General features: G+C 44.9%; 1 protein-coding gene across 1 annotated transcript in view; it reads right to left on the bottom strand.

Annotated features, from left to right (window-relative positions):
* COL8A2 (collagen type VIII alpha 2 chain) overlaps positions 1-10283 on the bottom strand; it is a 194666-nt gene extending 184383 nt beyond the window's left edge. Inside the window, exons 1-2 of the mRNA XM_081921467.1 lie at positions 9959-10283; positions 9586-9621 (exon numbers count right to left, since the gene is read on the bottom strand). The gene's annotated coding sequence lies outside the window, so the exon portion shown is untranslated. The remainder of the gene's footprint in view (positions 1-9585; positions 9622-9958) is intronic.
* Between the last annotated feature and the right edge of the window lie 1960 nt (positions 10284-12243).

Below are 12243 nucleotides of genomic sequence, written 5' to 3'. Positions count from 1 at the left end.
ATTTTCCTGAGGACATTTTTTTATAATTAAAAAGAAAACGTACAAACTGATGCAGGAAGTGGAGAACAGATCTTATGACTGGAAAAATGCAAAACAGAAAACATTGGTTGCAGGGGATTGGACTAGATGACCCGTGGGGTCCCTTCCAACTCTACAATTCTATGACAGCTCCATCCATTCCTCCTTGTCACTCCTCTGAGCACCCTGTCCCTGCTAGACGCAAGAGAGCGAGCAATGGGCTTTTCTTTCCTGTAGGCGGGAGAGGAACTTTGTGACTGGGGATAAATGAGCTGAAGGAGAATTGGTTTGGCAGGGGTCACGTTTCTGGCTCTTCCCTGTATTTGGCTTTGAGGTCTTGGGTAAGCCACTTGTCTCGCATCTAGTCCCCCATCCTGTTTCCACGCGTGGCCAGCCAAACTGCCTCCGGGAAGCTTAAACAGGGCATAAAAACCAGAATGAGCAACAAAGTAAACACACCAAAAATTAAATCAGAAAAACATGAACATGTTGCATGTCTGTCTTGGCCTTTTTCCTGAGTCTCAATTCCCCCGTGCCTGATTTGTGGCTTATTACTGGGGAAATGTGGAACGGCTATACCCAGACCCTCCCTGCAACAACTGCGGTTCAAAGGCTTCTGAATATCAGTTGCTCGGGAAACAATGGGAGAGGACTATCATGCTTACCTCCTGCTTGTGGGCTTCCAGGAGGCATCTGGTTGGCCAGAATGGGAAACAGACTAGAGGGATCTTTGCTCTGATTAACTGGGATATAGGGAAGGGCAACTATGTCAATTTTGGTGTCTCATTTTCTCCAACCTGAAATTCAGTTCTCCACATTTCCACATCAGTTTGTGGTGTGGGGATGTTTAAATCTCTCTTTTTTAAAAAACCAAACCAAAACACCAGCATTTCATTACAAATTTCCCCTAATATACAAATTATTGTACTGTATGTGTATTTTGTGTAACATACACATTGCAAAGCAATTTCCCTTAATACAATGCATTTTTGCATGCCATTTTCACTAATATATGGGTAACTAGCATCATAACGCAAGGGTTTCAATTTCAAGGATCCGAGCATAAAAACAAAAACTCCCAGAAACACCCCCTCCCCCGGCAAGGTGCAAAGACACTTCTCTGGGACAATAAGGCCCTGGCAAGACTTCATGGGCCCAGGAAATGGGTCGAGGAGAGAGAGCTCCTCCAAATCAGGAGGGAAGCTGCCGCACTCAGTGTGCACTGCCAGAAGACGACCCGATTGCCAGTGCAATGGTTGGTGCCTCCCTACCCTCGGCACAATGGGCTGTGGGAACTGGCTTCTCAAGACTCCCACTCGGATCCTGAAGCCCAGAAAGTGGCTTATCAGGGCTATGTGCACTGCCAAGACACAGGGCTGCTCCTTCAGTAAGCGCAACCTCTGGGGAGCAGTCCTCAGCGTTTGCAGTTGCCTCAATAATAATAGTATTTAACATTAAAAACTTCCCTCAAGTGTGGACTGTTTCTACTTGTTTCTGCAGTGTTCTCGGCCCTAGCCCCACCCTTGCCTTCTGTTCCCTGAGGGTATTTTACCTGCCCTCTGGCTGTCCCCTGACCACCCTGTACGCCTAGAATTTGGGCAGGCGGCAGCAAGAGGGAGTCTTTTGTATTCTGCTTGCATCGGCCGGACTCTTGCCAATGCACTGTACAGAAAGCTTTGGAATGTACAACTCTTGCTACCCCAGGCAGAGGTGCAAGTGTAGAGTTCTCTCCTGGGAAGAGATGGAGCATCACTTTCTCATCCAAGTATCTGCCACTTGCTTCAGAATCCCTGGAGTCTTGTAGCTGCCTTACACCCAATGGAGTAAGCCTTCAACTGCTGGCCAAGATTACAAAGTGATACCATCTGAAGATAGACTCCTGGAGGCGTGGAATCTGTGTCGATTTGAAAAATCTAGCTTTATGGACACCTTCGTGAGAGACTGCAATGCCTGTATGCATATCAAAAGCAGGTGCCGTTATTTCCATCCCTTGGAAAGATTGCCAGGAATTTGCAACCTGATTATTGCAAAAAGGACTACTGTCTCAGCGGTTTTACCTTGAAGTGGTGCCTGATTAAGCTTTTTTCTTAATACAAAAAAAGAAAGAAAGAAAAGATAGATGATTCCTGCTAGATCAAACCAAAGGTTCATGTAGTTCAACACTATGTTCTTACAATGTTCTCTGTGAGGGGGAAACTGCAGCCTGCAGGATTCTTTGGGGGGGTGTTGTGCTTCAAAGGTGTGTTGAATGTGCTTTAAATGTATTGTGTGGATTTGCCATGGGTGTCCTAATAATTTCAGGTCACCTGTTTGCCTATGTTGTTTGAAATTAAATGGTGCAGGCAAAGGTACAGTGACCAGCAAGCACCAATGACCAGCCCTGGACAGTTGTGGGGGCATAAACTTGTCAAGGGTATAAAATATTTAAAGCCTCCACTTTTGTTTTGCTCTGCACCCAGTGCCTGTGCATCTTGCAAAAATGTCAGGCACTCACTCCCATGTGCAAGTCAAAACACCAGCCAAATGGTAACAAGCAGCTGAGACGCCAATAGAAAAGGCTCTATCAAAGCCACTGTTGGAGTCCCATTGGCAAAGAGAGGGTTAAACAGACCTTTCTTCATGTGGGAGGAGCCAGTCGGTGGGCAGAGTCACTGTTGCTGGTCTTTGAGCCATTGCTCAGTTCAAAATTAAATATTGGCTACTAGCCTGAAAGTCAGAACTTCAAAATGCACTGGGCACATTTGGTTCAATCTCCAGGTGGATCTGGAAGAAACTTCAGCCTGAAACTCTGAAGAGCTGCTGCCAGTCAGTGTTGACAACACTGAACAATATCGACCAAGGATATCGCTCTATACAGTGGTACCTCTGGTTACAAACGCTTCTGATTACGAACGCTTCAGGATACGAGCTCCGCTAACCCAGAAGTAGCTGCTCCTGGTTGTGAACTTTGCCCCAGGATGCGAATGGAAATCACACGCCAGAGGTACATGCACAGCAGGAGCAGTGGCAGAGCTTCATGCTCTGGTGCCGGGGAGGCAGAGAGCAGGTGGGGGCGGGGGCTGGCGCTCATCCTGGGGGTGTGGCGCCCAGCGTGGGCAGGGGTGCAGCTGCGATGGAACCCCACCGGGATCACGCTGCCAGGGGTGATGTGCTCCCCCCGCACTTCTCTTCCTCCGCCAGTGCGCTAGAGGCCCCATTAGCAAAAGCGCGCCTCAGGATAAGAACGGTTTCAGCTTAAGAACAGACCTCCGCAACAAATTAAGTTCATAACCAGAGGTACCACTGTATAAGGCAGCCTCCTACACTCCTATGCATGGTGGCCAGGCTACATGACCTCTCAGATCCAACCCTTTATCCCTCTCAGCTTCCTTCCACAGGCATGGAAGCTCCAGCGTTCAACTCACATTCAACTGCACCAAATATTATTGCTTTGCACCCAAGGAACTGGCCATCTTCCTACAGGCTGTGCCCCCTATTAGATGAGTCTAAGTGGCAGCCATAGGGTGGGGTGCTGGTATCATTATTTTCATTGAAGTTTTATTATTATTACTTTGAGCTTTGCTCCCTCTGGTGTGGAAAACTCTTTTGCTTGATGCATGCAGCAGAGACTTTGGGGAATGTTCAGTCCCTTCTTACCTCTTTGCTTCCGCAGCATACACACCAACCTCTACAATCATTTCAGGAGAAATGATTTCTCCAATAAGCACAAAGACTCTCCTCCTACGCTCTGGAGAAGAATGGAGTCCCTTGGCAAGATTGCTCGTCATTGTTGGGAGAAAATAAGGTGGAATTCTCCCTGGACGTGTTTTCAAAATACACTAGACCACTCACAAAGGGATCATAATATTCCCTTTATGGCTATTGGGAACCATAAACAAGAAACAGACTCTCTACAAAATCCCTCTCTTGCTAATTGGTTCCACGCTGTGTAATTCATCCTCAGCACCAACTCATACCTTTGACAAATGGGACACTCGTCCAGAGCACCAAAGAACCAGTTCCAAAACAGTGCTGCCCTCACACCTGGCCTCTCACTATCATCAGCTGTCACAGCTGTTTCTACAAGTTGTGCTGTGTTTCTATTTTCTTTATTTAGCAAGATTTATATGCTATTTAACATTAATAATAAAAAATCTCTAAACAGTTTACATAAAATGGTATAAAATGGTCATTAAAAAGGCAATAAAAGCAGACTTAAAAAAGTAGATGGGGGAAAAAATTAAAAATAGATAAAATTATCAGATTTTAAAAGCAAATAAGCACAATAAAAGTACATGTCTGAGTATGTTTTTAACAGTGCAATGAAGGCTCCTGGTTAATATTAAGAGGCAAGGGGTTCCAGTTGCTGCCATGCTATAAGATTGATTTCTCGCATGTGTGGAACATTATGTGGCACTTGTAAAAGTGCCAGTTCCACAGAACAGAGCATATCTAGTGGGCCCATATAGGGTAAGGCAATTGTTGCCTTGCCTGCCCTAGCCAATTTGGCAGGTTGTCTGAAAGACTCTAGGGCAGGAGAATGCTTGCAAGGCAAGTGGAAGTGGTTGCAGGAAGTTATGGAGATCTAATGATGAGCAGGGTTAGGAAATTTGTGCCCCTCCAGCTATTGTTGGAAAGAGAATCCTATCATCCCTGCACACTGGCCATGTTGCTGGGACTGATGAGAGTCCAACAATAGCCAGAGGGAGCCCTACACTAGGGACCAGGAGAGTGTGGCATTTATGACCAAAGGCTTTGATAAAGTGTGGGATGGATATAGGAAGGAACCTTGTCCCACCTGGGGCTAGTTCTGTTCGCCATCTCCAAGTTAGGCAGAACTACCCTGTCAGGACCTTCTCTCTGTACAGTAGGACAGCATCTTATGTGGGGGTTTAGTTCCAAGGGCTCTGCATATATGTAAAATCAGGATGGCTTCTGTAATTCCAGCGATGACCCAGGAAAATCAGGATACTTGAAGGGTATGTAAGATGTGATCATACTGAACACAAGTGTGTCTGGCATGTAAGTAGCACTTGCAAAGAGATGTACAGAGAATTCAAAATTCAGAGTCTTGCTGGCCTTATTAGGCCTGCAGGTTAAAGATTCCCCAACCCTCGGCTATAGTAGTTCTTGCACTTGAAAACTGCTGCTAAAAGCATGCCTCTGGGAAATGAGTCATGTTTCCTTACTCTTGATTAGAAACACAGGATGCTGCTTTATACCAAGTCAGAACGTTGGTCCATCGCAGTATTATCTGCACTGACTGGCAGTGGTTCTCCAGGGTTTTAGGGAGGGGTCCCTCCCTACACTACCTGGAGATGCTGGGGACTGGATCAGGAGGCTTTCCTGCCACTGAGCCATGACCCTTCCACTAATCTGATATGCTAGGGAAATATAATTCAATTCCAACATGCTTAGTTTTAGCAAGGGGAACAGCATGGGGGTGGATTCCCCCCCACCCACTGGATGGTCAAAGCTTAGTTCCCCGGGAGAAAAATGTGAATATTTATTTGAACTTCAATTCTATCAGATCCATTTCCATGCAACTGTTTTTCTATTTATTTAATCATGCAGGGGAGAAACACGGACATTCTCTCCAACTGCAAGGACCCTCTCACAAGGGGCAACATGTTGAGAAACCGCTGGCAATTTGCATGAAAGAGACAGGGACATGGGCTGTATTGGCTAATTGCTCCTATTCATTCTAGGGTAACCTTTTATTGATTATGGGGCTGGATATTATTATTAATATTATTATTATTATTATTATTATTACCTGATTTATTTCTTTTTGCAGTCTCTTAGAAGCTGCCCGGGGAGCAAACTAAAGGTAGTGTGTGAGATATGTGTGGATGTTTTCACCCACTTTAATCCAGTTCCATGTTTGAGTGGAACAGCAAATATGGGGGAGAGGCGGTGCATCACTCCCTCTCAGCTGTTCAGCCATTTAAAAACACCCCTAACTTCTTTTCTTCCCATAGGAGACGAAGATTCTAGATTCACATATTTTTTCCTCCACAAAGAGAAAAGAGGGCTGAGGAGGAGGATTCATAGGAGGCATAAAACCTACAGGAAAAATATTATGTATTGCTCTCTCCACCAGAGCTCCTTGTAGCTGTATTGAAGTGGAAATCAACATCAGGGCAGACTTTATTGAACCCCCGTGTCATGTTCAGTCTGGTTATTAGAGAGCTGAGTCAGGAATGTATTTGGAAAAGTAAACAAGACTATTTTTTAGTAACTCTTTTTATTGCATCGTTGTGCATGCATAAGGACCTGCTAACTGGGTCCAATTCAAAGCAACTGAATTAGAATCAAGATCTTGGGCTCGAGTATGCCCAGTGCTAACAAAATCTGCAGAGGCTTCCAGATTTTTATCAGGCCCACTAATTCCTCAAAGTTGTGTCCTATTCCCTCCCTGCAGGGTGCTTTACTTTACGATGTTAGAAGAGCAAACAGTCATTTAAAGTAATTTTTCTATACCCTAAATCCTAATATGGGCATTTCATGCTTAGCTTGCTAGCATTGGAACCAAACAGATGGCAATTAAGATCCACCTAGAAATCTCAGAGCCAAAACGTGCTAGCAGGTGCCATGGAATGAGTGCTACTTGGTTTCCCCCAGAGTATCTAGAGCAAGGATGGTGAAATTTTGGGGCCAGACACAAAAGTGGGCAGAGCAACACAATTTTTATATTTTGTACTGTAGGTGCACACCTACAGTACACTTGCACACCCCTCTCTATCCTCCATTCAGGCAAGCAAGAGGCATTATCAGAGTTTAAGGACACATCCCAGTGTCCAGTGCTCAAAGAGGTTGCAAAGCAGGGCCAGTGAGGGGTGTGGCCTGAGGAGAAGGGGTGGTGTGGGGAGAGTCCCAAGGGCCAGATGGGGAGATCTGGAGAGCCACATTCCAAACCCAGGCTGGAGGTTCCCCACCTCTGCCTTGGAGGAAACTTAGCAAGGGAGAAAGGAGGTGGTAATTGTAGCAGTGATATGGTGTGTAATGGCATAAGAGCATAGAAGAGCAAGTAAGAACAAAAGAAGGGCCAATGGCCCATCTAGTCCTTGTCTGTCTGTCTGTCTGTCTGTCTGTCTGTCTGTCTGTCTTGCTTGTAAGTTTCCCATTGTGGCATCTGGCTGACCAGGTGCTGGACTCGGACACAGTGCTTTAAAGCACAAACCTGTGTCTAGAAACGCAGCACAAAAGCAAGTCTAGATGAGACCTCAGTTCATCACTAACCAGTGGCGTAGCGTGGGCTGTCAGCACCCGGGGCAAGGCAAGTAGTTTGCACCCCCTAACCCGTGGATTTGTGCCCCCTAACCCGTGGATTTCCGTCCCCTAACCCTAACCCCCAGATGTTGCGCCCGGTGCGGCCGGCCCCCCCTGCACCCCCCACGCTACGCCACTGTCACTAACACACTAATATTGTGTCAATACTATATTGCAGACTATACCCACAATAAAGCACCGGTCTGGAGGGGCTGTAATGCATCAGCAGTGGGTTTATTCTGCATTAGTTTACTCTTCAATGTTACCACAATAATGCTATCACAGGAGTGATGGGAAATAAAGCCGTGTGATCACCCCATATCTTTTTACAGCATTGAAAACAGGATTGCATGTGACCATCCCAACAGCACCATGGGCAAAAATAATCATGAATGCACAATGAAAAGGACATTTGGACTCTGAAGAGGCCCTCAGAGCTGGGTGATAAATTGCAACATTTTATTGTAGGCCCCATTTATTAATAGCAACTCACTCCTTAAATGTTTGGGCCTCTTTTATTTAAATGTTTGGGTCAGAAGGAATGCCCCTTCTGTTGTTTGTTTGTATATATGTGTGTGTTTAATTGTTTAAAACCATCAGGCGTAAATATTTGACTGTGTATATCTCCAGAGGCACTTCCCAGATGCTATCAAGCATCCTGCTTGGATTTAGAAGGATAAGCAGGAATGGCCTATTTTAACCTAAAAGATGAAAATGTAGATTACTGAGACTATAATAAAAGTATTGTATAGGATAAATATAGCCAGAGCTTTGGACATTTGTAGTCTCCAATGTTTTAGTAATATATAGAACATAATTTACTTTTGTTGTTGTTTAGTCGTTTAGTTGTGTCCGACTCTTCGTGACCCCATGGACCAGAGCACGCCAGGCACTCCTGTCTTTCACTGCCTCCCGCAGTGGTCAGAATAATAATAATAATAATGATGATAATAATTATTATTTATATCCCACCCTCCCCAGCCGAAGCCGGGCTCAGGGCGGCTAAAAACAATAAAACAGTACAAAAGTACAGCACAAACAACACTCTAAAATCATTAATGTACACATTAAATTAAGATAGTGTTGCGTGCCACCCCAATCTCCAAGCAGTGCAAGATTCCAAGTGTTCGAAGCGCTTACCTGTGGTTTGTGTTTCCTTTTGAGAATGAGGGACAATGGAGACTCTGGTGTCTTTATGATATATGGTTTATTTACACATTCTGTATATACCTGAGCCTATGATGGAGAGGTCCGCAGCAGCAACACCCCAAGAGGGTTTTGTTTCCCCCACAGCCACAAACTTGGATTCAAACAGAAATCAACCATTGTGTTTTCTGGCTTGCTGCCTTTACCTGCCTGCAACTTTTTTTCCTCCAGGTCACTCTCATTTGACATCTGGCACAGAGCTCCCTCTCCTTGCTTTCTTAATGGCCCATCACCTTTCCTTTGTTTTCTAAATGGTGATTGCCTTATCAGGAAACTAATCTGTCTTATATTTTAACCCTTGCTGGATCCAAGAGTTCAGGAGGTTTGATTAAATTCTAGCACTTATTGAATATAGGAATTTAGGAGAGTATGGCATCCCACAACTCATAATAGTATTTTGGAATGTGGGGAAAATATGCCTTGAAGAATCTGATGGACTACACCCTTTCTGGTGGGTTCAATATCATACAAATTTGGTGCATGGCTGCAGGTACAGAAGGAAATCATAAATTTAGAAGTCCAAGTCTGAGCATTTGATATTATAATTGTCCTCTTTTAAGGTCCTCCTTTCTAATCACATCTTATTCTTATGAATACTGAAGTTACATAATTGTGGAAGGGTCAGAGCACAGCGCAAGAGCGCATGCTTTGCATGCAGAGGTCCTGGGTTCAATCCCTGGCATCCCCAGAGCTGGGAAATACTTCTGCCTAAAAGCCTGGAGAGCAATTGCCTGTCCATGTGAACACTGAGCTAGAAAGACTGTTAACCTGACTGGGTGGAAGGCAGTTTTCTATATTCCTAGAATCAAACCACATCATATATTTAAGCAGTCTTATACCACTCAATAATGTCTACCCTGACTGGCAGCAGGACTCTAGCTCTCCCTGGGGAGGCTGAGGGTTGAACCTGGGATACTTTACCACTGACCTACTATAGCACTCCCCCAAACAGAGAGTACAAAGTCATAAAAACAGTCCATCTAGCTCAGTATTGTTGACTAACTGGCAGTGGCTCTATAGCGCTTCGGGGATTGAACCTCGATTTTAGGTGTCCCCCACTCCCACCCCTGGTTTATATTGTATTTATTTATTTTAATTTTGATTTCTTACCTGCCCTTCACCACAAGGTCCCAGGACAAGCTGCAGCTGTGTTAAAATCCAAACAGAATATTAAAATCCAATGAAATGACGTAAATCAAACCAAATAATGTACATCAGACAACAGAGGAAGTAGTTAGTTTTGGTGTTTTAAAATGTTTGGATCGTATTTCGTATTTTTAATAAGTTCCAGATAACTTAATTGTTTAATACGTTATGGAGGGCAATGTAATAAATACTTCCCACCCACCCCCACATCAGCATGAAAATGGACAAATGCTGCATCGATATCATTCACTTTTGCTTCCCCCCCCCCAAAAGTACCCAAACAGTTTTGGGTGAATGATGGTGGTGCAGTGAGGATAATATTGACTTGAAGCAATACCTGGTGGCCAAAGGAGGCTGGGCCTAGGGCTCTGTCATGAAAGGTTTTCTGTGTCCGCTCTCCTGCTGGGCCTTAACTTCATTCTGCCTTCCCATTTCCATTTCCAGAGACAGGAAATTGCACTCTCCCCAGATTTGATTCTCTTCACCATCTGAAACCAGCCAATCTGCCCTTTTGAACTCCCAGCCCAGAGTCTCCAGGGCAGAAACGAAGCACAGGCAGGCAGGAGCCACAGGCAGGTGGCCATTGAGCCTTTGGCTGGGGCGGCTTGTCCCTCTGAGGTGCCCCTTTTGCCTCCCCTGCCCCCCTCCCAGCACCTCCATTCCTGTCAGTCGAGGCAGGAGAATTTACCTAGCATGTGAGAGGAACGAAGCATGTGGGGGGCGGGACTATGGTCGCCTATAGCCAATCACAACTCAGGCTCTGAGCATGTGCAGTGCTGCTTCTTACCTGAGCAGCAAGTTCTCAGGAGGAGGCAGGTGGCCTTCTTGCTGCCCTCAGAGGAGCCTGCCGGGCTGCCAGTAGCATCACCCTGGCTTGCTTTTCAGAACAGTTGCAATCATCAACAGCAACATCATCACTGAGAGCATTAAATAGGAGTAAACACCACTGAACTCAGCAGGACTTCTGAGTAGACTTGGTTAGGGCTATAAGTAGCATTAAATAGGTACATTCATGAAAAATTATGCCTTTATGGTTTATTAAAATAGTTATAGACTGCCCCCTCATACAAAATAACAGGGCAGCGTACAACAAAAATTTACAGAAAGTTTAAACTACCATTAAAAACAATACAGAATATTCATTACACGACTGGGTCATCATATCAGTTTAAACCACTGACAATTAATGGCTGCTATATAGAACCTCCAGGTTCAGAGGCAATATATCTCAAAATGCCAGCTACTGAGGGTCAAGCTGTGGTGGAGGGTTGTTACCATATATATATATATATATATATATATATATATATATATATATATATATATGCAGGTTTTGGTGTCCTCGGGTGTCTTCCCGTGTAAAAGTTGGGGTGTCTAGGCGACGTTTCGACGAGGTCTCACTCGTCATCTTCAGGCTGGTGCTTTCGGCTTCTTGTTACTGGAACAGAGCAGGATCTCAGTGTTTGAGTTCCTATAAATACTGTTGAGGGGGTGTGGTGTATAGCCTCCAATGTTCTGGGCAGAGAGGAAGTTCCCAGGCTAGTGTGCCTTTTCTTCTTTTGTTCCTTAATTACTTGAGGGATATCTTGAGTGATTTCTTGAGTGATATCCTGAGTACCACTTAGGTGGGTCATTAGGTGTGGATTAGTTGCTAAAGTCTTTGTGTCTTGACCTCTTGAACTTTGTGAAGAGTTTTTCTGAGAAGATGGCTGTACTGCACTTAGTTGTGCTCTGGCTTGGCTTCGTGTATAGGGGCGAGCTGTGGTTTTGTGGCCTGTGTCAGCCAGATCTGTGTAGGGATTGCAGGGGGGTGCAGCATCCGGAGGTGCCACCATGGTTTGGCTACTGGATGGTGTCTGTAATTTATCTGTGGAGAGGGTCTGGGTTTGGGTCTGGTGTGGTTGATTGGTGATGGCGTTCTGTGTGCCTCTGGATCTGGTGTCAGTTTTTGTGGGGAGGGCTAATTTCCAGATGTCTGGCAAGCGGGATGTGTCGTCACGCTTGTTCATGTTGTGAGGGTGTTTCTCTATCTCGATGGCTTCCATGATTATTCTCTTGTGGTGATGTTCCATGTTAAAGAGCAATTTGGAATCTGCAAAATTAATTTCGTGTCCTGTTTCTTTCATGTGTTGGAAAAGAGAGGAAGTTTTTTCTTCTTTTTTGACGGCATTCTTGTGTTCTGCGATACGTGCATTTATTCGTCTGTTTGTTTGTCCAATGTACGTGGCTGGGCAGACTTTGCAGGGTATTTCATAGACCCCTTGGTTTTCCAACTGGATTTTATCCTTGGGGTTTCTGAGGATATTGGCTATTTTTTGGTTGGTGCAAAAGGCTGTTTTGATATTGTGTTTATGGAGGATTTTGCTAATTTTATCTGTAGTGCCCTTGATATAAGGAAGGAGGGCCATGCCATTGTTTTCTTCTGTGTCTTGGTTTTTGGGGGGTGTTTCTTTTTGGATTAGCTTCGTAACCCTGTTTTGCTGGTATCCATTGGCAATTAACACATTTGAGAGATTCTGTAACTCAGTTGTCAAGTGGTCTTTGTCAGCCAGGCGTTTGGTTCTGGAGATGAGAGTCTTGGCTACGGAGTTTATTTGTGCAGGGTGGTGGTGTGATTGTGCA

Source organism: Podarcis melisellensis (genome assembly GCF_964234715.1).
Source record: "Podarcis melisellensis genome assembly, chromosome: 8".
NCBI classification, from domain to species: Eukaryota; Metazoa; Chordata; class Lepidosauria; order Squamata; family Lacertidae; genus Podarcis; species Podarcis melisellensis.
Note: the sequence above shows the minus strand (reverse complement) of the source record. Positions and strands in the feature narration are given on the sequence as shown.